General features: G+C 41.5%; 1 long non-coding RNA gene across 1 annotated transcript in view; it reads left to right on the top strand.

The window, feature by feature from the left end:
• Positions 1-24369, top strand: part of LOC147001771 (uncharacterized) — a 33275-nt gene extending 8906 nt beyond the window's left edge. Inside the window, exons 2-3 of the long non-coding RNA XR_015044624.1 lie at positions 19381-19563; positions 23603-24369. This is a non-coding gene — a long non-coding RNA (uncharacterized LOC147001771). The remainder of the gene's footprint in view (positions 1-19380; positions 19564-23602) is intronic.
• Positions 24370-25336: the final 967 nt, after the last annotated feature.

Below are 25336 nucleotides of genomic sequence, written 5' to 3'. Positions count from 1 at the left end.
CAGCCTGATACACAGAGTCCTAAGGGGAGAAACAGCAAATACAGAGGTCTGAAGGAAAGGACAAAGTACCCAAAAAATGAGTATCCAAGGCTGTATCCTCAGATTAGAAAAGAGAACAGAAAAAATGGAGAGGGAACCCAGTAAGTGGCAATGGAGAGAATGGAGGCCAGGTGTTCCTGGTGGTCATGAACTGCAGAGAGTTCACAGCAAATTTTAATGTGGATTATGAAAGTAGAAAATGTTCCCTTTGTTTTATTACATTCACCTTGTTTGGGCAGATAATCCATGCAGGAAGGCTGAGCAAGTGCTAAGAAAGAAAGTTGATCTCAGAGAAACAGGAGGACTGGGGTTCTCTAGTGTAGTATACTGTAGTGTGGAGAGGGGTGGTGTGTTGTGGTGAAGTGTAGTGTATACTCGTGTAGTGTTTGCTGGTTGGTATACATGAGGCCCTGGGCTCCCTCTCCAGTTTAGCCCACTTAGAGAAGCTGAAGTTAGAATATCAGTTGGCAGATTTTAGGAGGGTGATGGTGGACTGGGAGTTGCAATCTCAGCTACCAAGGGATTACATCTTCTATAGAAATAGAGTAGATGAGATAGTTCTTGTAGAGACCTGAGTAGAAGGAAGGAGATGGGGATTGTTAGATAACAGATGTCAAATTACAATAAGAACAAAGAAATTAATTCTAGTACTTAACATTGTAGAAGGGAAAGTTCAGTTCCCAGAAACATGTTGCATTTGATGGAGAAATAAAGTAAAAAGAGTTCCAAGCCTCCAAATGAGAAGATCTGACAGGGTGGACAAATGAAAAGACGCTTCAGAAAAAGCATCTTAGGAGAGAAACAGTTTGTTTAGCTTACAGTTTCATGTGACTGCCCAGCATTGCAGGAAGTCGTAACAGCTGGTGCTTGAGAGTACTGGTCACATCACTCTGACCTTCCAATGCAGAGACAAATGAACACAGATATGCTCACTAGCTCACTTGAGTGCTTACTTGTGTTCAGCTCAATTCTCCACCTTTATGCATTCGGGGCCTCTTCCTTGTCTAGGGAATATTGCCTCTGAGAGTGGGCTGTGGTTTTTGATATCAATTAATTTGACTAGGAGAACTAACCCAAAGATATGCCCACAGGCCACCCAGGGAAATATCCCTTGTTGAGACTCTCCTCCCAGATTCACTCCAGGTTGTTTCCAACTGACAATTAAAGCTAACCCTCCCAAACTTGGTTACAGCAAGTCTTTGTTTAAGAAAAACATTTCTATACTACAGGTGAGCTGTTCCTTCGAAATAAACCAGAAACTAGGTAAGAGGTTTTATATTCTGACTATTTTGGTGAAAGTATTTTAAAACCCAACCCCCAGATTCTCCATAATCCATAATTTGTTTGCAAAAGAGTATTTAGCCACGTTAAAGCTATCTGATGAGATGAATATTTTCAGGGTTGTATGGTAATGGTCATTATACCTAGGAGAAGAAAATTAAAGAGTGTGGAACAGCTTCTACCACAATACCAACCAACAAGAAAACAATAGGTCAAAATGAAAATGGGAGTTGAAAGCTCCCAATGAAAAGAAATGATAAATAATTTAATAGTTGTACATTGTATTCTTATATTGAATCTTCACAAAGGATAAAGTTGCATGTCAATTGAAAATCTTTAACATTGCCAACAAACTTGCTAGACAAACACCAAAGTGATCTTGGTTAAAACATATTTTCCTATATCCAGTGCAGATATATAAAGAAGACATGTTCCCACAGTGGACAGCCAAAGTTGATCTCAGAGAAACAGGAGGACTGGGGTTATCTAGTGTAGTATACTATAGTGTGGTGTGGTGCGGTATGCTGTGGTGAAGTGTAGTGTATTGTCCTGTAGTGTTTGCTGCTTGGTGTGCTTGAGGCCCTGGGCTCCCTCTCCAGTTTAGCCCACTTAGAGAAGCTGAAATTAGAATATCAGTTGCCAGATTTTAGGAGGGTGATGGTGGACTGGGATTTGCAATCTCAGCTACCAAGGGATTATCTCTTCTATAGACATTTGGTGGGTTGCAATGGGCCAAATATCTCCAAGTAACTGCTAAAGAGTAATAGATATGTTCTCAAGAAAATAATGAGATAGATGCCTGAATTGATGGCTGTGCCAGATACCATCTTCTTCAGCAATGTGGTCTGACCATTGACTTCCAGAAAGGGAGGAAGAGCAATGGAAGCAGTCTTTAATGATTGGGGAGTGTGTATGAGACTCAGTGATGAGCAACTCCAAACAAGATAAAGCAAACCTGGCCCTGGGCTTTTCATTGGGTAGTATATTATGTTCAGGGGAGGAATTGTCAGAGCATAATAGGGTATTTTCATTTAAACCTCCTTTATATGGGTTTGTGTATTATAAAGCTTCTTAAATTGTAGGCTTACAGGTGGGTTTTCAAAAGTCTGCAGTCAGTTATCCCACCTCCATACTACTTCCTTGTCTTAGTGTTGTTTTGCTTTGTGGTCTGCAGCACAGGTGTGGGAAACCAACTGGGCAGACCAAATGCAGACATGGTAGATTGTATGTATCTTAAGCCCACTGTCTGGTATTGACCTGGATTGAAATGCAATTACACTACTTAGGGTGTGGAAGAATGTAGCCTTGGGCATGGGAGATCGAAGCTGGGGTTCCCTGACACCTTGGAGTCCATTTGACATTGAAAACCACAGGCAAGAGTAGAGAATGGAGGTTCTGAATTCCATGGGCCTATGTTAAGGAGTCTGGGGACATGGACCCAGGAAATCCTGGACATCCAGACAGTGCTGAGTTGCAGGGAGTTTATAGCAGGTTAGAGCCTGCTGGCCTGCAAGGAGACCAGGCCAAGGGGTTCTCAGAATCTTGGACATGCAGGTACTGCTAGAAGTCACAGAGGAGCTGAGCATGTAGGAGGCCAGCAGGCTGAGAACTAGCCCTGAAAACAGGGAATGGGAAATTCTGTATTAGCTCAGAAGTGACTAGTCCAGGAGAATTAAGGGGCCTTCTGTTGGAGACTTAGATGGCATGGCTCTGTAGGCAAAGGCTTTTTCTTCGTATAACCCACAGTTGATTTGATGAGAGAGACACTCCTTGGTTCTAAACTGTTTATTGATTGTTTTTCATGGAAATGAAAGCATAACATGTCTTGAGGTTAGACTAGAAGTTAAGTACCTTCTGAGGAAGGAATGTCCGGGAAGGGAAGCTTATTGACTGAACCCTACCATCTTCTAGGTACCTCATTAGTAGGGGGAACCCTATTCTGTTCTAAATGACCACAGGCCATGTTCCTATGTAGAGGTTTTGGTCCCATGAAAGAGGCCTGGTAGGAAGCAGGTGACACTTTTGCCATCTACTGTGGGTCTGGGACTTCCAACCCACTCAACTTTACCAAATTATGGACATGGTGGTCTACTGCCCCAGGTCTTTGAGTTTTATTGATGTGAGGAGACACCAGGACCAAGGCCACTTTTCATTGGCACTGGCTTATAGGTTCAGAGGCTCAGTCAATTGATTTCAAGGCAGGAAGCATGGCAGCATCTAGGCAGACATTACTTTGGAGAAGAAGCTAAGAGCTCTACATCTTATTCTGAAGGCACCAAGAAGACTGTCTAACTGGTGTTTAGTAGGAGGATCTCAAAGCTCACCCTCCACACTGACACACTGTTTCTAACAAGGCCACAACACCTAAAGGTACCACTCCCATAATCAAGCATATTCAAGCCACCACAGTCCTCTGCAATCTCCCAAGATATTTACCTCACTCTGTCCTACTGTTTTCCTTTTTTCTCCTTCACAAATTATGTGTTCTATTATTTTCTTGAAATATCCTCCTATAACCCAACACTATGCATTACCTTCTCTGGATACTGCAGTTTAAATACACATTTCTAGACATTCAAAGTTACCATCCACATAAGACACATCATGTGGTATTTGTCTTTTTGGGTCTGGGTTATATCACTCAGAAAGATTATTCATGTCTCTATCCTTTAACCTGTAAATTTCATTTATATTGTCACAGTTCATTACCATTGTGTATATGAACCATATATTCATTATCCTTTCATCAGTTATATTTACGTCTGGGTTGTTTTGATGTCCTGCCTATTGTGAATAAATCAGTAAGGAACATGAGCACACCCAGGTCTCTGTCTTAGGATAATGCCTTTGGCTATATGCCCTGGAATAGTGTCTGAGTCTGTGTTCTCTTGCTAGAAAGAGACAACAGGACCATGATAGGTCCTTTTAACGAGAGCATTTAAATGGGGGTCTTTTCAGAATTTTAGTACATTTTTGTCCTGACAGAATCATGCACAGGCAGACATGGTGTTGGAGAAGTAGCTGAGTGTTCTGTATCTGGATCTGCAGGAAGCAGGGATACTGGCCCTGAGCTGGGCTTTTGAAACTTTAAAGCCCACCCCCACAGAAGGCCACAGCTCCAAATTCGATCAAATAGTGCTATACCCTGTTGACCAAGTATTCAAATCTATGAGCCTATAAGGGTTCTTCTCATTCACACCCCCACAAATAGTATAGCTGGTTCATATAGAAGATCTATCTCTAGTAATGTTTTCCAGAACATTTCTCCTGTTTTTTGTAATGACTGTACAGGTGAATATATGTTCTCTTACCCCACACTCATACCAACAGTTGTGGTCCTTAAACTACTGGTAATAGCCATTCTGACTGCAGTAAGATACAAGGTTAAAACTATTTTAATTTGCATTTTCCTATGAGGAAGGATATTAAATATTTAAATACATATCTATGATCCATTTCTTTCTCTTCCTTGAAGATTCTGTTCAGTTCGACAGAACATCAGAAGGGAGTGTGTTTGAGACTGGGACTCTCTAGTTACTCCTGCTGTCCCAGAATCTAGTACATAGACCAGGCTGTCCAGAGGCTCATGCAGTTCTTCTTGCCTCTGCCTTCTGACTGCTGGGATTACAGGTGTGCACTACCATGTACAGCCATAGAACATTTTGAAATGTTTAAATTTATAATGTTTTAATATTTAACAGGCAGGTTCCTGGTGTTTGGTTTTAAACACCATCCGATTGTCTAGAAATGAACTCTCTGTCATATGTACACTTGGTGAAGATCCTCTCCCATCTTGTAGCTGATCTTTGCATTGATTAAGAGTTTCTTTTGCTTTCTTATTCACTGTTTTATTGCTAGGGCACATCTTGACCAAAATAACGTATAAAGAAAATATTCAATTGGGGTTAGCCAACAATATAAAAGTGTGATCCAGGATTGTCAAGGTGGGGAACTTGGCAGTAGGCAGGCAGGCATGCATACAGGCATCATGGGACTAGAGGAGTAGATGAACTTGCATCTGATACATATAGAGGAGGCAGAGGAAAGAGATAGATAGATACAGATTGACAGACAAACAGAAAGACTGAGGCAGAGACAGAGACATTGTAGACTGAGATATAGAGAAAAAGAGAGAGAAACATAGTGAGATCAACAGAGACAGAGAGATAGTGACAAAGACAGGGACAAAGACAGAGGCAGGGATTGGCATGAGCTTTTGAAACCTCAATGCTAACCTCCATTGTCACAACCCCTCCAGCAAGTCCATATCTACTACTCCTTTGTAAAACAGTTCTATGAAGTAGGTATCAAACCTTCAATTATGAAATGACCTTTGAAGGTCATTTTAATCCCAATCACTTCATTTATAATTCAGAAGATTTTAATTACTCAGTGTGAATATTTTTGTTTCCTGGGATGTATTAGAGAAATACTGTTGTGTTTCTAATTTGTTTGTCCAACGTGGTCATCCACAGGAGAGTACATTATGACTTTAGCTAAATTTTTGACTATAGAGATAGAGCATGGATACTTTTTCCATCCTGACATTGGGATCCACAAAGTTTGACACATTATCCACATCAAAAGCTCAATTTTCTGTGGAGCTCTGGCTGGCTGGGCACTACTTATGAAGCCTAAACTACATAACACTTGAAGAGTCCCATTCCTGCCTGAAACTTCTAGTGTTACAGGACTATGTATGGACCACACATAAATGCAGAATATCCTTATAATAGAAATAATTAGAGATGATGTTTTATCCATAACAATACACTAATTTTATTCAATAACATCTTAACGTGGGGAGTCAGTTTATAAAAGATATAGACTTAGCAAAAATACAAATTAGTTATAGTAACAAAAAGATAATGAATATATAATGAAACTTCAAATGAAAACACAGGAAAACCAAAGACCCAAAGAAATCAAAACTCTAACCAAAAACCAAACAAAATAATTAAGCTAAGCATCATTCTCTTGCTGCAGATGTTCAGCACAGACCCACAGCCTGTTGCTGGCCTTGGTGAAATAGTGCAAAGCAGTCACTGATGGTAATAATCTGTTGAAGATGAATATAGGCGTGCCTCATTGGGGTGGGTGTTCTGCCGATGGATTAGTCCTTCAAGGCTAACATGAGAGATGTTACAGATGATACCTCAAAGTTTTTCAAATTCACTTGACTGATCACTATGAAATAATTCTTGATGACCCAACAGGACCGGCCAAAATTGGCATTCTCAGAGTCCTGCTGTATGCCCAGCAGATCTTGATGTATCTCAGTACTTCTCTGAAGCCTTCCAAACAGGCAGTCTTGCTGGACCAGAGGCTAGACAAAATAAAGGCCTCATTACCCATAGCAAACCAAAATAGAAGAAAATGCAGCCCAAGATTGCCATGGTTACAAGGATTAGATGCAATGGTGGTTAATTTGCTTTGTACATCCAGTGCTCCTGGTGAACAGTTGTGTCGGAGCAAGATCTTGACCTGGTCTCTGATCTGTTTGAGCTTCTGCAGAATATTTCAGACCTATGGGAGGAAGAGAAAAAAGCCTGGTGAGATCTTGTCATGTCAGCGATCCAGGAAACATCAGCTTTACTCATCAGGATAATCCAGTATGACCTTTCATCTGAGATCTTTCCTGTATCTCCATAGGAGAAGGGTCAGAGAGCACCTGGGCCTGGATGTTTTTTTCAAATGTAAAATATTGCTTGACACTGAATTGTGAACTACACACTGTGCTGGAGTTAAAGTAAAACACCACATTTCTCCAATAGTCTAAATATTTTTTACATTGAAAAATAAGTGTGTATCAGGGTCTGAATCTATTATTGAACAGAGGCAATCTAGGGATCCTAGCAAACTTTGAAGTGAAGGCTCTTATTATTTCTGGAGTGCTGAATCCTTCCTTGGCTCTCCTTGTGAACCCCTATATCTGGGAATCCCCAGAGAAACCATCTCACAGGAAATTCATGCACACTGAAGGGATACTGTAATCAGCAAGAGTACACTTCATGGAATTCTTCCCAAGGGTAAGCATTGAACTCTAAAGGGGATACTCATGAAGGAAAAAACAAAAACAAAAACAAAACCCAATAGCCCTGCTATGTGTATGGCTCCTTAGATACTGCCATCCTGTACGAGTACTTCATCTCAGAGACATGTAAAGGACACTGCATCTTTTCAGGCAAGCCATGAGACACATACACACACATATACATACACAATAAAATTGGAGCCTGCCCTTCTGTCCTAGGAGAGGACAGGCTCAAGCCCCTCTGGATGAGTTGCCATAGAGAAGAACAGAGGGCCTGGTTCCTAGATAATTCAGAAAGTGGCATCCTGAGGCACCTCTCCATACCATAGAACCTAAAGATGTTGCATTCAGGGGTCCAGGATCTCCTCTGCCTACAGTGGCAAGCTAGAGGTGGCCGACTGGTATTGGGAAGAGAGGGCATGTCTGAAATCCAATTTCTTCAAAAGAGGGTAACTCCACAGAAAGTCTTGGAAATGATCACAGAAGTGTAAAACTGGATGAGACATAGGAGAGAGCCTGGATAAGGTGCAGGATGGTTACATAGGCTTGACTGTCTTTATGATTACACATTAGGGCATTCTGCCCATGATGCTTCATTCATCCTACCTGCTGCTGCGTAGTATAGTGGTCTTTGATATTCTGGCTGCCTTCTTTACATAGTATTTTTATTTCTATGTTGTATTCTGCCAATGCAATCTGATCCCTTAGCAGCTGTCTGTTCTCACTCCTCAACATCCTGACTTTGTGCTGGATGAGCTTAGATTCAATCAGGAGGTGGCAGTTCCTAAAGCTGAGCCACAAACAAAAACATGGTGATTCCAGGCAGCATCCATCCATCTTCCTCCCATTCCTCCAAGCACCATTCCTTTATCATGGGCCCTGATCCCCAGACAGCCCCAGACAAGTATCCAGATTGGCCATAGAGGGAGATCAAATCCAGAGGACTGCCACTTTCCAGAAGACCCAAGGTACTTTTGAAAACCCTGACACGAACAGGGACTCATGTATCTCTCAGAAAAGAACATGGGGTCTATATGTTCTTATGAGTCTGTGGTATTAAAAAACCACCTGTAGGTATAGGGCAAAATTCTCTAGGAGTGAAGAGACCCAAGCATCACACTATCTTTCTATGTTTCTCCTGGAAACCCCATCTATGAATCTACTTTCAGAGCCCACGAGGCCCAAGATTGATTGATATCTCCATCATGGTGGAAACGTTTCGATCTTGAGGATACTTAGTTGGAAAGGACAGTGGCTTGAGGGGCTCCCAGACTCTTCACCCTTGGTCAAAATGAGTCTAAGATGTTAAAATCTTAGTGCCTTGTTTGAAGGAGGCAGGCTTCCTGTTTAGAGACTAAGAGTATAGAACCTAAGCCCCCACGTTAGTTCAAAGACAAGGATTGTCAGACATATCCTGGGCCTATTTCTTGGGTCATGACCCTGTTAGTCACTCACCAGTAGAACTGATTTTCTTTAGTCAACTCCTTGCACTTGGATAAGGCCTCACTGATGTCCCTGGGCATTCTCTTCAGGTCAGTCATCACCTGGTCATGTTGCATCTCAAGCATATATGTCTCAAAGTTGATCCTGTGGGAGGGCATGGCCCAAGCAACAAATTGTCCCGTGAACTAAGGATACAAGGATCATTTCAATTCAAGGTGAATCATGCACTTCCCCACCACATATATGCCACTGGACCTAGCTCCTTGTTACCTGTTCAACTTGGTGCTTATTAAACTTATTACTCTTCACCTTGGGCCAGTAAGCCCAGGGAAGAAAAGGCAGGGTGCTGATCTGCTTCAGCTCCCTGAAGGGGTTTGAAAGAATAGACTGACTCTCCCAGAACTTTCCAGGAATCTGTGTCAAAGGCCTGGGTCCACGCTAAATCTGTATGATTCTCCTCCTGGTTTCGACATGGAATAGTCAATCCTTGGCTCTATTGCTACATAAATTCCCAAAGGACATAATCATATCTACAGGGAAAAGTCTTTATAACAAACCAGGAGATTCCAATGTGCATCCATGGTGAGCACCGAGGTCAAGTCCTCTGCTACTCAGAATGAACCTCCCTGGCTTCCTCACTGCTATTGCCTGGAAATGGAGTCAGGCAAAACCTAAGGATATATCACATGACACAGACTCTCTAGATCTTAAGCTGCACACACAGGAACACACACACACACACACAGGAACACACACATCCACAAACACACACACAAGCTCACATGCACCCAGTATCTCTCTGAGTCTGTGTCTCTGTCTCTCTCTCTCTCTCTTTTACACACACACACACACACACACACACACACACACACACACTTACACTCAATCAGAATGCCAAATAAATAAATTGATTTGGCTTTATCTGAGAGTATAATGAACAAAATTTGAGAAAAGCCATTATGAACTGCAGCCAATCCAGTCATACTGAGAGGCAGTATGTGGGACAGGCCTCTCCAGCTTTTGAGAGGACCAATTGTTCCCAAATTACTGCCTGGTCAATTATGGAAAGGATTGGCTATAAACAAACATTACCTAGCAACTCCCACAAACCAACACCTGTGTAAGCTTTTTAAATGGCAGGATGAGAGCTCACACATCACTACCTTCATCCCCAGACTGTGATTCATGCCACAGGCTCTGAATAACTTTTGGAGGAATCAAAATGCCTGTGACCCCATATCACTCGTATCTGAACTTGAAGTTCTGTGTTGACAATCCAATCAGCAAAATTGATTTGGACATGCAGACAGCCTGGAGTTGTAGCCACCTGTGGTATGAGGGAATCTGGGCTTAACAGGGATGGCCCAAGATAGTCAGCAGAGATCTGGGCATAAAGACTACCTGTCATTTAAATCCTTGTTAGTGTAGTTGGCCAGGATTCCCTGAAGTTCGTCTCTGGCATTTTGTATGTTCTGGAGCTCTCTTTTGAGCTTCTCCAACCTCTCCCGTCTCTTCTCCTGCTCATTGATGGTGGGGGGTTGGGGTGCTGGCTCCCCAACAGACCCTGTAGGTAGAAAAACACTAGTAACCTTGTAGAGATAATAGGGCAGGGAAAGGGAAACCATGCTTTGTCCCACACAGAAACCCGAGGAAGAGGAAAATCTAGACACCGAGAATCCCTTTTTTTTTTTTTTTTTTTTTTTTTTGGTTTTTTGAGACAGGGTTTCTCTGTGTAGCCCTGGCTGATCCTGGAACTCACTCTGTAGACCAGGCTGGCCTCGAACTCAGAAATCCACCTGCCTCTGCCTCCTGAGTGCTGGGATTAAAGGCGCGCACCACCACGCCCAGCATCCGAGAATCCCGTATAGTGCATCATAGGTATCTTCAAGCTGGGCTCCTCAGCTAGGTCCCTGTTCACAACCACCATCACTAAACATATGCCTGACTTCCTATTGTAATCACCCTAGCCCTGAAATGCATAAGCTGCCCCAGGCAAGAATAAATGGAGGGCATTGTCAGCTCATATCTGACAACAAAATCCGTACCTCTTAGCACACTAGCCAACACTTTTCTAGTCTTCTTCAAATGCATGATGAGAGCTCGTACACTACTATAGGAACCCCAGACTGTGAATCAGTCCACATCACGTGTGTTCCATACCAAAGTGTCTGAGACCTTGATTCATAGGCAGGGGAATAGCCCTCTCTGTTCTTGGCATCACATGCTCATGTAACCTAGAGGAAACTCTATTAAGATGAAGTGCATGAACACTCTATCCTGAGAACAACACTTTTCTATTCTCACAGAGCTTGCTCTGCATAATTTTCCATTCAGGAGGAAATTAAGATCTCTCAGCAAAGCAACTGCAGGCTTTTGAATATCGGGCTGTCTGTAAAACTAATTATTAGACATTCTTGACTCTGGTTCTACCATTGAAGAATCTGAAGGATCCAGATCATAATCCCTATTCCTGGAAGGACCAGCTGAAGCCCACATCCTCTCGGCAGCTCCCCAAACCTTGCCCAGGACTCACTGTGCCATCTCCATGACCAGTTGTTTCTTGCCCTTTCCCACCATGACGGGCGTCCGGACTCTTTCTGCCTTGTTCTGGTGTCTGTGTGTATTCTATTCTCTCTCTGAAATACCCTGAGGAGCATGGACAACATGCCTCCTTGGGAACCCATGAGGATCTGAAGTAATACCCCACAAGCTGCTCTGGTTACCACAACACTGGTGACATCACAGAAGATTCTAGGGTTCTCTTGGATACAAGAGATTGTCTGGGAAGTGACTACTGATGATGTCACTGGGAAATTCCATAGCCTACCAGCTTACCAGCTTACCCCATCTTGACCAGTTTCTGAGGTGCCCTTTCCTTGAGTTTCTCTTTTGCCCCTGGGGATACCTCTTGGCAACATCTCCTTCCAAAGCTAGAGATTTCTCTCTGCTTCACTACAAGTCCAGTGTTGAATGGGGTGAGTTTGTTAGTGCCATGGCATGGGTAGCTCATCTTTGTTAGGATCCTTTTATGAGGGAGATTCTTCTCCAATATAAATCTACTTCTGGGGTCCATTCATGGAACAAACAATCGATTTACCCAGGTGTCTCTGTTTCCCAGAGGGCAAAAACCTACTTCTGCACCTTTACTTTTACACAAGTTGGATTCTATGTTTTAGAGTGCAACTGCCTTGAGAGGAGACACTGTTTGAATGTATTGAGCCATGTGATTTCACACAATCTCTGATTTACAACCCCATTTCTTTTCTTTTTTTTTTCCTATTGAAAATTCCATTTTATTGTCCTCTTTTTTTAAATTTTTAATATTTTTTATTACATATTTTCCTCAATCTCCTTCCAAATTTCCAATGCTATCCCAAAAGTCCCCCATAGCGCCCCCCACTTCCTTACACACCCAATCCCATTCTTTTGGCCCTGGCATTCCCTATATTGGGGCATATAAAGTTTGCAAGTCCAATGGGCCTCTCTTTCCAGTGATGGCCGACTAGGCCATCTTTCGATACATATGCAGCTAGAGACAAGAGCTCCGGGGTACTGGTTAGTTCATCATGTTGTTCCAACTATATGGTTGCAGATCCCTTTAGCTCCTTGGGTACTTTCTCTAGCTTCTCCATTGGGAGCCCTGTGATACATACAATAGCTGACTGTGAGCATCCAGTTCTGTGTTTGCTAGGCCCTGGCATCGTCTCACAAGAGACAGCTATATTTGGGTCCTTTCAGCAAAATCTTGCTAGTGTATGCAAAGGTGTCAGCGTTTAGAAGCTGATTATGGGATGGATCCCTGGATAGGGCAGTCTCTAGATGGTCCATCCTTTCATCACAGCTCCAAACTTTGTCTCTGTAACTCCTTCCATGGGTGTTTTGTTCCTAATTCTAAGAAGGGGCACAGTGTCCACACTTTGGTCTTCATTCTTCTTGAGTTTCATGCGTTTAGCAAATTGTATCTTATATCTTGGGTATCCTAAGTTTTGGGCTAATATCCACTTATCAGTGAATACATATTGTGTGAGTTCCTTTGTGATTGTGTTACCTCACTCAAGATGATGCCCTCCAGGTCCATCCATTTGGCTAGGATTTTCATAAATTCATTCTTTTTAATAGCTGAGTAGTACTCCATTGTGTAAATGTACCATAATTTCTGTATCCATTCCTCTGTTGAGGGACATCTGGGTTCTTTCCAGCTTCTGGCTATTATAAATAAGGCTGCTATGAACATAGTGGGGCATGTGTCCTTCTTACCGGTTGGGACATCTTCTGGATATATGCCCAGGAGAGGTATTGCTGGATCCTCCGGTAGTACTATGTCCAATTTTCTGAGGAACCGCCAGACTGATTTCCAGAGTGGTTGTACAAGCTTGCAATCCCACCAACAATGGAGGAGTGTTCCTCTTTCTCCACATCCTCGCCAGCATCTGCTGTCACCTGAATTTTTGATCTTAGCCATTCTGACTGGTGTGAGGAGGAATCTCAGGGTTGTTTTGATTTGCATTTCCCTGATGATTAAGGATGTTGAACATTTTTTCAGGTGCTTCTCTGCCATTCGGTATTCCTCAGATGAGAATTCTTTGTTCAGTTCTGAGCCCCATTTTTTAATGGGTTTATTTGACTTTCTGGAGTCCACCTTCTTGAGTTCTTTATATATATTGGATATTAGTCCCTTATCTGATTTAGGATAGGTAAAGATCCTTTCCCAATCTGTTGGTGGTTTTTTTTGTCTTATTGATGGTGTCTTTTGCCTTGCAGAAGCTTTGCAGTTTCATGAGGTCCCACTTGTCAATTCTCGATCTTACAGCACAAGCCATTGCTGTTCTATTCAAGAATTTTTCCCCTGTGCCCATATCTTCGAGACTTTTCCCCACTTTCTCCTCTATAAGTTTCAGTGTCTCTGGTTTTATGTGAAGTTCCTTGATCCACTTAGACTTGACCTTAGTACAAGGAGATAGGAATGGATCGATTCGCATTCTTCTACATGTTAACAACCAGTTGTGCCAGCACCATTTGTTGAAAATGCTGTCTTTCTTCCACTGGATATTTTTAGCTCCCTTGTCGAAGATCAAGTGACCGTAGGTGTGTGGGTTCATTTCTGGGTCTTCAATTCTATTCCATTGGTCTATTTGTCTGTCACTATACCAGTACCACGCAGTTTTTATCACAATTGCTCTGTAGTACAGCTTTAGGTCCGGCATGGTGATTCCACCAGAGGTTCTTTTATCCTTGAGAAGAGTTTTTGCTATCCTAGGTTTTTTGTTATTCCAGATGAATTTGCAGATTGCACTTTCTAATTCACAACCCCATTTCTTTGCAATGAAAACTCCCTTGTACTTGGCAATAGAAGAAGTCACTAAAGTTTATGTCCCTTCTTCAAAAGCTAAAATCTTACATTCTTTCTATCTCCAAAACAACCAGACAGAATAGGCATCTGTGAACAAAGGCCAAGAGGGACATTGAATTGCTGCTTCCTGGTCCTATTAGCTCTTACTTCTCCAGTATCTACATTTTTAAGTTCTCAGTTCCAGGCCTGAGTCTGTTGGGGGTTGGAATATGATCCTGTATTCATAAGATACCTAAGACTCAATTGGATTGATAAGGGATGAAAGGCCTCGGGTCCAGTGAAACCTCTATTTTAATGGATTCATAATTTCAGAAGGGGCTCCTTTTGGCATTGACATCAGTGCCTTCTGCCTTCTTGACCTGTGTGTGCTGAGTGCATGGTAAAATGCCACCTATCCTCAGAGGTGTAAGAGTGTAGAAATCATGCAAAAGCTTTCCACATTGATTGTGTTGTCTTTGGCTACCACCTTTGGTTATGGAATATCACTACAACAAGGCCCAAAGGTGTCTGGGGAGATGGTTGGGCAGTCAAAAGTCTACTCTGTTTCTCTGGCAGTCGTATGAAGAGCCTTTATGGAGAACTCGAGAACATGGCTAATGAAAAAGAAATAGTTATATTTTGGCTAGCTGATGATATCTGAGCCTAGAAAGCTATGGGACAGGCATTCCAATAAAATAGTATAGGGATGAATTCCTCCCTGTATTGGGTACAATAGTCCCAAAGTAAGAAGGAGGCTCAGCCACCTTTCCCTGAACTCTTCTGAGAGATTTGTAGTGTTTCCGTTAAGGAACTCTTCTTTACTTCCATGAGACCAGAACTCTGAGGTCTGCAGGAACCATGAAGGTTCCCATCTATTCCTAAATCATTCACTGTTTATTGACAGCTTTTGGCTATGAATGCTCTGCTATAGTTTGACACAATTCAAAGGGTGTGGTATAATTGTTGGTCAAGTACCTTGAAGAGTTTTTCAGCTACTCTTTTAGAAGTTTCAGACTAGTGGATAAACTCATAAGTTTCAGGAAAAAAAAATATGGACTCTTACTCTCCCCCATTAGGACACACATCAGTGAAGTCAGTTTCCCACAATTGACCACTGTTTGGCCCCTCATATGTTCCCACTTCTAGCAGAAGTATCTGTCTTTACATGTATTTTACTATTAAGCTGACATATTGTTGGAGGAATTGAGCCATGCTGTTAAGTCCAGTTTTACCATACCTTGTTATGAGCAACTTAGAAAGTAGTGTGTATGCCAGTCAGGTAGTCTGGTGAAGGTTTGTTTCCAGAAACTTGCCAGTATTTCCTGGCAGAGTGTTCCTTCCCTCTGGTGTCCACCACCAAACTTTGGTTTCAGCTATGCTTTAGATATTTTTACATCCCTTATTTCCCCTTGTTTATACTATGGATTCTCAGGCTACAGTGGGTCACAGTATGTCACCTGAATGTCAGTAGATTCCACTGTTTTTTGTTTGTTTGTTTTTTGATTGGTTTGTTTCTAGACAGGATTTCTCTGTATTGCCTGGCTGTCCTGGAACTCACTCTGTAGACCAGTCTGGCCTAGAACTTAGGAATCTGCCTGCATCTGCCCCCAATTGCTGGGATCAAAGGCATGTGCCGCCATGCACAGCATACACTGATCTCAAACAATTTTTGGCATGCCAACTCAGTGACCTGATTACTTGTGACCTCAAGGGGGTCATTAAGTTGATGTGCTTTGCCTTGAAACCAAGAGTATCATGGAGGAATTCAAAGAGTTTCCAGGAGAGCCAAGAATTCCTCTTTGTTTTTAATGTTCTTTCTGCCAGCAATGATGAGCCCTCCTTCTCCATATATCATAGTATCCACATATTTATTAAGTAAAGCATATTGACATTCCTGGTAAGTGATGACTGGTGTTTTCTTTCACCATAGACTTGGTCTATATATCTTGAGGCCAAATAATTTCAGCTACAATATCTCCCGAAGCCCCTGGGTAACTGGTTCCATGTTTAATTGAGGTGTTCCCATCCATGTAGAACATTCCCTCAGAATCTTTCATGGGATGTGGTGGTGTACAATATGTCTAGACTGATCTGTTTCTTCATGTTTGTTTCCTCATACAATTATTGATGAGCTTCTGTGGGTCTTCATCTGTCAAGATGTTAGCAGACGTGATGACAGTGGGTTTTTCTTTTTTCTTTTTTTTTTTGATTTTTATTACATATTTTCCTCAATTACATTTCCAATGCTATCCCAAAAGTCCCCCATAGCGCCCCCCACTTCCCTACCCACCCATTCCCATTCTTTTGGCCCTGGCATTCCCCTATATTGGGGCATATAAAGTTTGCAAGTCCAATGGGCCTCTCTTTCCATTGATGGCCAACTAGGCCATCTTTCGATACATATGCAGCTAGAGACAAGAGCTCCGGGGTTCTGGTTAGTATATCATGTTGTTCCAACAATAGGGTTGCAGATCCCTTTAGCTCCTTGGGTACTTTCTCTAGCTTCTCCATTGGGAGCCCTGTGATACATCCAATAGCTGACTGTGAACATCCAGTCCTGTGTTTGCTAGGCCCTGGCATCGTCTCACAAGAGACAGCTATATTTGGGTCCTTTCAGCAAAATCTTGCTAGTGTATGCAATGGTGTCAGCGTTTAGAAGCTGATTATGGGATGGATCCCTGGATACGGCAGTCTCTAAATGGTCCATCCTTTCATCACAGCTACGAACTTTGTCTCTGTAACTCCTTCCCTGGGTGTTTTGTTCCCAATTCTAAGAAGGTGCACAGTGTCCACACTTTGGTCTTCATTCTTCTTGAGTTTCATGCATTTAGCAAATTGTATCTTATATCTTGGGTATCCTAAGTTTTGGGCTAATATCCACTTATCAATGAATACATATTGTGTGAGTTCTTTTGTGATTGTGTTACTTCACTCAAGATGATGCCCTCCAGGTCCATCCATTTGGCTAGAAATTTCATAAATTCATTCTTTTTAATAGCTGAGTAGTACTCCATTGTGTAAATGTACCATAATTTCTGTATCCATTCCTCTGTTGAGGGACATCTGGGTTCTTTCCAGCTTCTGGCTATTATAAATAGGGCTGCTATGAACATAGTGGAGCATGTGTCCTTTTTACTGGTTGGGACATCTTCTGGATATATGCCCAGGAGAGGTATTGCTGGATCCTCCGGTAGTACTATGTCCAATTTTCTGAGGAACCGCCAGACTGATTTCCAGAGTGGTTGTACAAGCTTGCAATCCCACCAACAATGGAGGAGTGTTCCTCTTTCTCCACATCCTCGCCAGCATCTGCTGTCACCTGAATTTTTGATCTTAGCCATTCTGACTGGTGTGAGGTGGAATCTCAGGGTTGTTTTGATTTGCATTTCCCTGATGATTAAGGATGTTGAACATTTTTTCAGGTGTTTCTCTGCCATTCGGTATTCCTCAGGTGAGAATTCTTTGTTCAGTTCTGAGCCCCAATTTTTAATGGGTTTATTTGACTTTCTGGAGTCCACCTTCTTGAGTTCTTTATATATATTGGATATTAGTCCCTTATCTGATTTAGGATAGGTGAAGATACTTTCCCAATCTGTTGGTGGTTTTTTTGTCTTATTGATGGTGTCTTTAGCCTTGCAGAAGCTTTGTAGTTTCATGAGGTCCCACTTGTCAATTCTCGATCTTACAGCACAAGCCATTACTGTTCTATTCAGGAATTTTTCCCCTGTGCCCATATCTTCAAGGCTTTTCCCCACTTTCTCCTCTATAAGTTTCAGTGTCTCTGGTTTTATGTGAAGTTCCTTGATCCACTTAGACTTGACCTTAGTACAAGGAGATAGGAATGGATCGATTCGCATTCTTCTACATGTTAACAACCAGTTGTGCCAGCAGCATTTGTTGAAAATGCTGTCTTTCTTCCACTGGATGTTTTTAGCTCCCTTGTCGAAGATCAAGTGACCATAGGTGTGTGGGTTCATTTCTGGGTCTTCAATTCTATTCCATTGGTCTATTTGTCTGTCACTATACCAGTACCATGCAGTTTTTATCACAATTGCTCTGTAGTAGAGCTTTAGGTCCGGCATGGTGATTCCACCAGAGGTTCTTTTATCCTTGAGAAGAGTTTTTGCTATCCTAGGTTTTTTGTTATTCCAGATGAATTTGCAGATTGCACTTTCTAATTCGTTGAAGAATTGATTTGGAATTTTGATGGGGATTGCATTGAATCTGTAGAATGCTTTTGGCAAGATAGCCATTTTTACAATGTTGATCCTGCCAATCCATGAGCATGGGAGATCTTTCCATCTTCTGAGATCTTCTATAATTTCTTTCTTCAGAGACTTGAAGTTTTTATTATACAGATCTTTCACTTCCTTAGTTAGAGTCACGCCAAGATATTTTATATTATTTGTGACTATTGAGAAGGGTGTTGTTTCCCTAATTTCTTTCTCAGCCTGTTTATTCTTTGTGTAGAGAAAGGCCATTGATTTGTTTGAGTTAATTTTATATCCAGCTACTTCACGGAAGCTTTTTATCAGGTTTAGGAGTACATTGTAGCTGTCTTCAGACACTCCAGAAGAGGAGGTCAGATCACATTAAGGATGGCTATGAGCCACCATGTGGTTGCTTGGAATTGAACTCAGGACCTCTGAGCCATCTCTCCAGCCCCACTATCTGTTCCTTAATAAGAGCCCTCCCTTGAGGCAAGGGTCTTGGATTTGTACCTCTTGGACTCAGTTTTCTTAAGTGTGAAGAGTGTCCAAGACACTCCAAACTTTATTCTTCCAAATTCAGGATCCTCTGCATAGAAACCATTTCCATCATGCTGGGAATATCAAGCAACCCTGAAACTTTAGGATTCTGACAGCAGATTCAAAGTTCTGGGATCCATGACAAAAATGGAATGAATTTATACATGTTGGTCTTCTCTTCTCCCTCAGAGTGTTTTTGCCCTTTCCCTGCTGATTGTTTTCTGGTAACAAGACATATAAGCAACCATGAGGAACATTTCCTCTTCAGTAATGTACATGGAACACTATTGGTGTTATGGTTTTCCTAAGTCCTTTGAGACTTGTGGCATGCGACTGATCTCTGGATTTGACCTACCTCGATTTGGTACTGATAGGTATAGTGTGAACTCTAGTCTGAGGCTGTCCTGGGATCAGGACTCTTGTAGGAATCCTAGTTCTAAAAGAGTGGCAGAGAAATGTAAGCTTGCTGGAAATGACCATTTTTTGTTTCTTTTTTTGTGGATCAGCTTCAGGCACTGTTACCTCCTGAGTGACTACAATTAATTGAAGGAAAAAGTAAGGATGGTGCTGAATGAGAACAGGAAACTGCTGGTGGGGCCGGCTGAACAGGAAGCATCCTTTGGTGAAGAAAAAGGATCTGTGATGAGGCCAGCAAGAACATTTTTGTCACCAGTCCCAAGCAGCAGCAGGTAGGGTGATGTGTATCAGAGGCAGATTGCTGTCATGGCTCACCATAAACATAGAAAGTCCAATGGAACATTCCAGCAACTTACCAGACATTTGCCTATGCCTCCTCCAACTGTTTATTTATGGGATCATCTACCAGGCTTTTTGTGGAGGTAGCCTTTATCAAGAAACTGCATGTTTGACAAGCAAATTTTTCTCTTCTGCCAGAATCTGCAGTTCACTAGGGGAGATAAGTTGATTACACATCACGACTCTATATGACATTGAGTTTGAAGGGTGCTGTGTTGGAGCCCTTCTTTAGAATAGTAGAGTGCTTTGCAGGAAGATGTAAAGGCCTTCAAAATTTTGTGGGGAGCATGTGAGATTTCAGGTAGGAAGTAGTTTGCAGGGATGAGAGCTTAGTGGGATTGAGAAATAAGTGGATTTCATTGTTGCCTTTTGGCAGTTTTTGCCCCCCACCCCAACCCTTTCCCCTGTAGATCTTGATTCACACTCAGTGAGCCTGAGTAGCAGCATGTCAGTCCTATTTTCTTTGAGTGCTGTTGGAGTTTTCTTTCCTGGGCCTTGTGGTCTGGAGCTGGCTGGATGAGCAGGGATGTAGGAAAGGCTTCTCACAATCTCAGTTGGTGTGAGAGTTTTGAGGCTTCATGAAAAAAATTCTCTCTGTATGCTCCTCATTCTGTCCAAGAAAAATGTTGTCTAGATCTTTCTATTTCCCTAGTAAGAATACCAGAGTTGTGTTTCTCAGTTGAAACATCTGCTCTGCATAGTCTAAATTTTTTTTTCCACTAGCATGACAGATTCTTCATTGTTTTTGCTCTTTTATGATTTTAGGTGAGTGTGTGTGTGTGTGTGTGTGTGTGTGTGTGTATGTGTATGTGTGTTTATGGATGCTTATGCAAATCTGTACCTTTGTGGGTATTTTGTAAGGCCAGTTAAGGACATCTGATTTTGTGTAGTCATTCTTTAACTTAGTTCTTTGGGCCTATGTCTCTCAATAAACCTGATACTTCCTGTTGTTCGATGTCCAGTAGAATTTTCATCTGTCCACTACCAGGTGGAGATCTGTCTCTTATTTATATCAGCAAATCATTAAACAATACTACTATTTTTAAAATTAGTATTACATTTCTTAATTTTTCCTGCTTACAGTTATTGCCTGGGCTATTCTGGCTTGTCTTATTGGCTTAACCATGGGCATACATAGAAGCCTACAGTGCTCACTCTGCTGACATTGTTTTGCTAACTATATTTTGGGCATGGCTTTGTTTCAGGATACATTCTCACTCAGAGTTGTGCAGAGTGCTGCATTTCAGAAATGTCACAGCAGGTCATTTAACTAGATTTCTCCTGACTGATTTTGAGGATGATTTAATATCATATAATAAGTAATGTGTTGAAAAGTTCCTGAGTAATGATCAAAAGTCACAGTCTTCCTCGGATGCTCAAAAGGACTCAGTGTAGGTTTAGTGAGAGGGCCTTGATGAGTCAAAATGGGGCTTACTGGAGGCTATACATAGAAATCTCTTACTTGGCAATTTAGTGCTGTGTTGTCCAGGATATCTGTGTAGAGCTTGTAATTTCCCTTTAGGACCAGCAAGTATTTGCATTGAAAAAGTTCCTGAAGAGGAGACAAGTACAGGTCAGGGTTGCAAAGCCCCCTTGAGTCTAAGAGCCTTATACACATCATAGGTCCAACTACATGCTCATGCAACAGAAAATATGCTAGATAAGAGCAAGAATTTCATTGATGTTTTTGTGTTTGTGTCAGTCTTTGTGTGGTATGTGGTGTGTGTGTTGGTGTGTGTGTGTGTGTGTGTGTATGTTTGTGTACCAGCTGTGACTCAGTGTGTTTATTCTATGTTGTGTGTTTGCGTAAGGCAAAATGCCTTTGCAAGTGTTTGTGGTATGGATGCTTGAATATACAACTGTGTGTGTGTGTGTGTGTGTGTGTGTGTGTGTTTGTGTGTGTGTTCCTGTAGACATGTAACCATGTCTGTCTCTAGAGGCCAAACATGATGAGTAAAGCCCCTGTCATTACAGACTGCACCCATGAAAAATCAAATACAGCAGTCCAATTCGTGTGCAACTCTACCTAGATTCCAAGACAAAAAAAAAGGACACAAAATCTAAAGTCAGACTCTCAACTGGCTAGGGGCAATACTACTGATCCTCATTGAACTCCTTTGGAGAAAATCAATGGAATATGGTACATAGTGTTGAGGAGGAAGTTGGTGTATAAAATCCATGTGTTATGTCCCTTTTCTGCTCTGGAAGAATTAAAAAGACTGACTGGAATATCAGGTGGCTCACTGTGTATTCTCAGCATTCCAGATTCTTCTCCTTATTGCTTGCTACCATTGCCTTTACAGCTACCTCTACTCAGTAAAACATTGCCTTATGATATGGCTTGGATTCTAATCATTGAGAGATTGAGTTGCATGTAGCTGTACATGCATCCAGCAGAATTCCCACAGCTGTGGTGCAAAACAGAGCTGTTTCAGGAGCCCCTTGAGGGTCATGATAATCTAAAAACTCACAATATGTTATCTGTGTGGGATTCTGCAATTGCTGTTATACAAAATCATTTTCTCAGTGTTAAAATCAGCCTCAATGGGTGTTGGGAGAAATGAGGACGTTCAGACAGGTCTGGTAGTATAAAATCAGGTGTTTGAGAAGCGAGGTTCAGAAAGTAGAAAAGAAGTCCCCTTTGACCCACTGATTCCAGAACAAGGAGTAGATATCCACAGAGTCTCTAGGACACATGAGGTCTGTACTGGTCCTCAGAGTAGTCCAGAAGAAGATGATATCCTGATGTCCATCAGCTAAAGAGTGAAACTGTACTATGTGATGCAGCCCTTTCATGAACTACTGCTCAGTGTTAGATAATCCATGCAAGTATTTGACCTTCAACTAGTTAGCCTCATTTTACTCAAAATATCCTTGACACAGTCACATTATTCGGAGAAAATTGTTCCATTGGTTCCTATTTATAATGACTTCCTATTTTTCTGGGATCATACCTTTGGACACCAAGTCAGTCAAGCAATGACAAAGGGAGCCTCTAATGGAGGGAACTGTTTACTTTGGGACAAAACTGAAACAGTGAAGGAGAGGCTAGTCCATCACCAACACGTGATCCTTTGCTGGCAGAGAAGCCTACTCTACACAGCTTTTGGAACTTGCTAAGACAGATTGGATACTATGCCAAGAACCCTGATTCTGAGTCTGTGTTTATGAGGGGAAAGCTTATCATTGACTGAGCTGTCTATATGCTTTGCTCATTACGTACCTATCCCATTCAAGATTTGTTTTTATGACTCCAAAATATCCTGGGAGATTTTTATAATAGCATTAGCTAGGAAAATCAACAGGTTACTGAGGTATACTGTGCTTGGGTTGTGTGAATACAAATAAATTGCATATTTGACAGAGTGCTCTACCACAGTCTCAGATGTACATGTGTGTTGTTATGTTCCTTCATGACCATCACTTTTAAAATTCAGTTCCTAGCCTTGGGAATATTTTCAGTTAGCACATTCTTTCTGATTTTAGGACACATGCAGTGCCTGTGGATTTCATGTTATAGGTTTTCTCTGGTTATTTCCAGATATAAGGGTTGATGAGTGGTACCCTGTCAGGATCCTGCACTAGAGAAATAATTGTAACCTTCACTTCAATTCTAGGCAGGTTCCCCATAAGGCATCCACATGGTTTTCTAGGTTGTTCACATCTCACTTGAACTCAGTATCAGACATTGCTACATTGTTATTATTCAATATATTATACCTGGACTATTGGAGAAATATAGTGTTTTTCTTTTAAACTCCTGTACAATGTGTAGTTCTCAGCTCAGTTTCTAGCAGTTTTTAAAAGCTGAGAAATAATTCCAAGCCCAGGTGCTCAATGACACTTGGGGATGCAGGGAATGACCTTAGACAATGATAGGTCATAATAGATTATCCAGCTGAATAGATCTAGTGTGGGATGGAGAGCTGAATTGACAAATCCTAATCAGGTTGTTCTTCCTTCCTTCCCTAGGTGTGAAATACTCCAGCAGAAACTGGAACATGGAACAGACCAGGACAAGGTCTCCTTTGAAGATAACTTCTATAGGGGGATATCTGCATGTGCAAAGCAAATATTTTATCTCATCCCCAGTAATCATGGCTATCATCTGCGGCATTTTCTTCCTTTACTTTTGTTTCCTTGCAATGAATAACCCTTAATTTCATCTGTGCTCTGGCTCAGCAAGAGTGAGCATGTGGAGGGATTCAGACATGTGCTGAGACACATCAAGAGCTTCTGGGAAAACAGGAAGATTCTGAGAGTGTAAATTTTTCTTGTCCTGATAGGTCATCAAGGAAAATTACAAAATCTATCTACAAGATCATAAAGACTTTGAGCCAAAGTCTATAACATGTTTTCTACTTAGTCTTGGGTGTCCTTGTTCTTCAAACCCATACTCCAAAAAAGGAGACCTACTTAAATTTCTCTTGTAAAGATTGTTACCAGAAGTAACTTATTTTCTACTGTGTTTCCAAGGACAGCCATGGACTGTAAGTCTGTGCTGCAAAATAACAGCCAAAGAAGGCTCTTTAGCACAATTGTTTTTTGATTTTGGTTTGAGCTTTGATTACTTTTGTTATTTTGTTTCTCTTTTGTTTCATTTAAAGTTTATTTTTTGTTTGTTTCTTTGCTGTTGTTTTATTTTGTAATTGATTTACTTTTTTGATAAGGCTATACACTGTACATATTGACTGCCCACTTTTAGTTACTATTGAGTAAATTGGATGTTTTCTTATGAATAAAACAGTGATCTCTAACTCTTCATTCTTAATAAACTTTTTTTTTTTTTTTTTTTCGAGACAGGGTTTCTCTGTATAGCCCTGGCTGTCCTGGAACTCACTTTGTAGACCAGGCTGGCCTCGAACTCAGAAATCCGCCTGCCTCTGCCTCCCGAGTGCTGGGATTAAAGATGTGCGCCCCCACGCCCAGCTAAGAAACTTCTTTATTCAGCTGTGGTATCACCCTATTGAAATCCCACACCTATCAGACACAGGTGGTTCTAAGTAAGGGGCTTGGGTTCCATAATGACTTCCCAGCCAGACTGAGCTACAAAAGTAATAGTTTGTACATTCAGTTGTCTAGTGTGTCCAACTCTGTGGATTCCAACTTGAAGGTGGAAAAATTACCCATATTGTATCCTTTCATATCAAACATTTAGCTGCTGCTAAAATACTGTGTATGATAGTGTTGAACAAATTAATTGGAAATATATCAGTATTTCTGAAATGGCTTTCAGGAAATAAAAACATATTCTAAGGGAATATAAAAGCTGTCAGAAAACACAGACATGTATGCTTCTGCTTTCCTTCAAATGTTCTATCAGTGGTAACTACTACTAGAGAGATTCAATTTTAGGAACTTTTGAGATAGGGATTTATTATTTTTTGGTGATTTTGTTATTTTTCATTATTATGAGAGTGAATTTTGTGCTTGACAATACATTTGGTTCCATTTTATGGTTTTAACACAAGCACAGTGTGTAGTTCAGTATTCAGTACCCAGATGTTTTTTAAAAGCTGAGACCAAATCCAGGCCCATATGCTTTGTGAGTTTTCTCCCTTGGTTTTTGTTCCCCCCAGTGGTGATTCTGTTTGTTATTTGGTTTTATTTTATATTCACGCATGATTTGCCTTCTGTAGGTCTGTGCAACACTTGCATGCCACTCCCCAAAGGCCAGAAGAAGTTATTGGGTTTCACCTGGAACTA

The sequence above is a fragment of the Mus caroli genome, unplaced genomic scaffold (assembly GCF_978045245.1).
Source record: "Mus caroli unplaced genomic scaffold, Mus_caroli_1 scaffold_12, whole genome shotgun sequence".
Lineage (NCBI taxonomy): Eukaryota > Metazoa > Chordata > Mammalia > Rodentia > Muridae > Mus > Mus caroli.
Note: the sequence above shows the minus strand (reverse complement) of the source record. Positions and strands in the feature narration are given on the sequence as shown.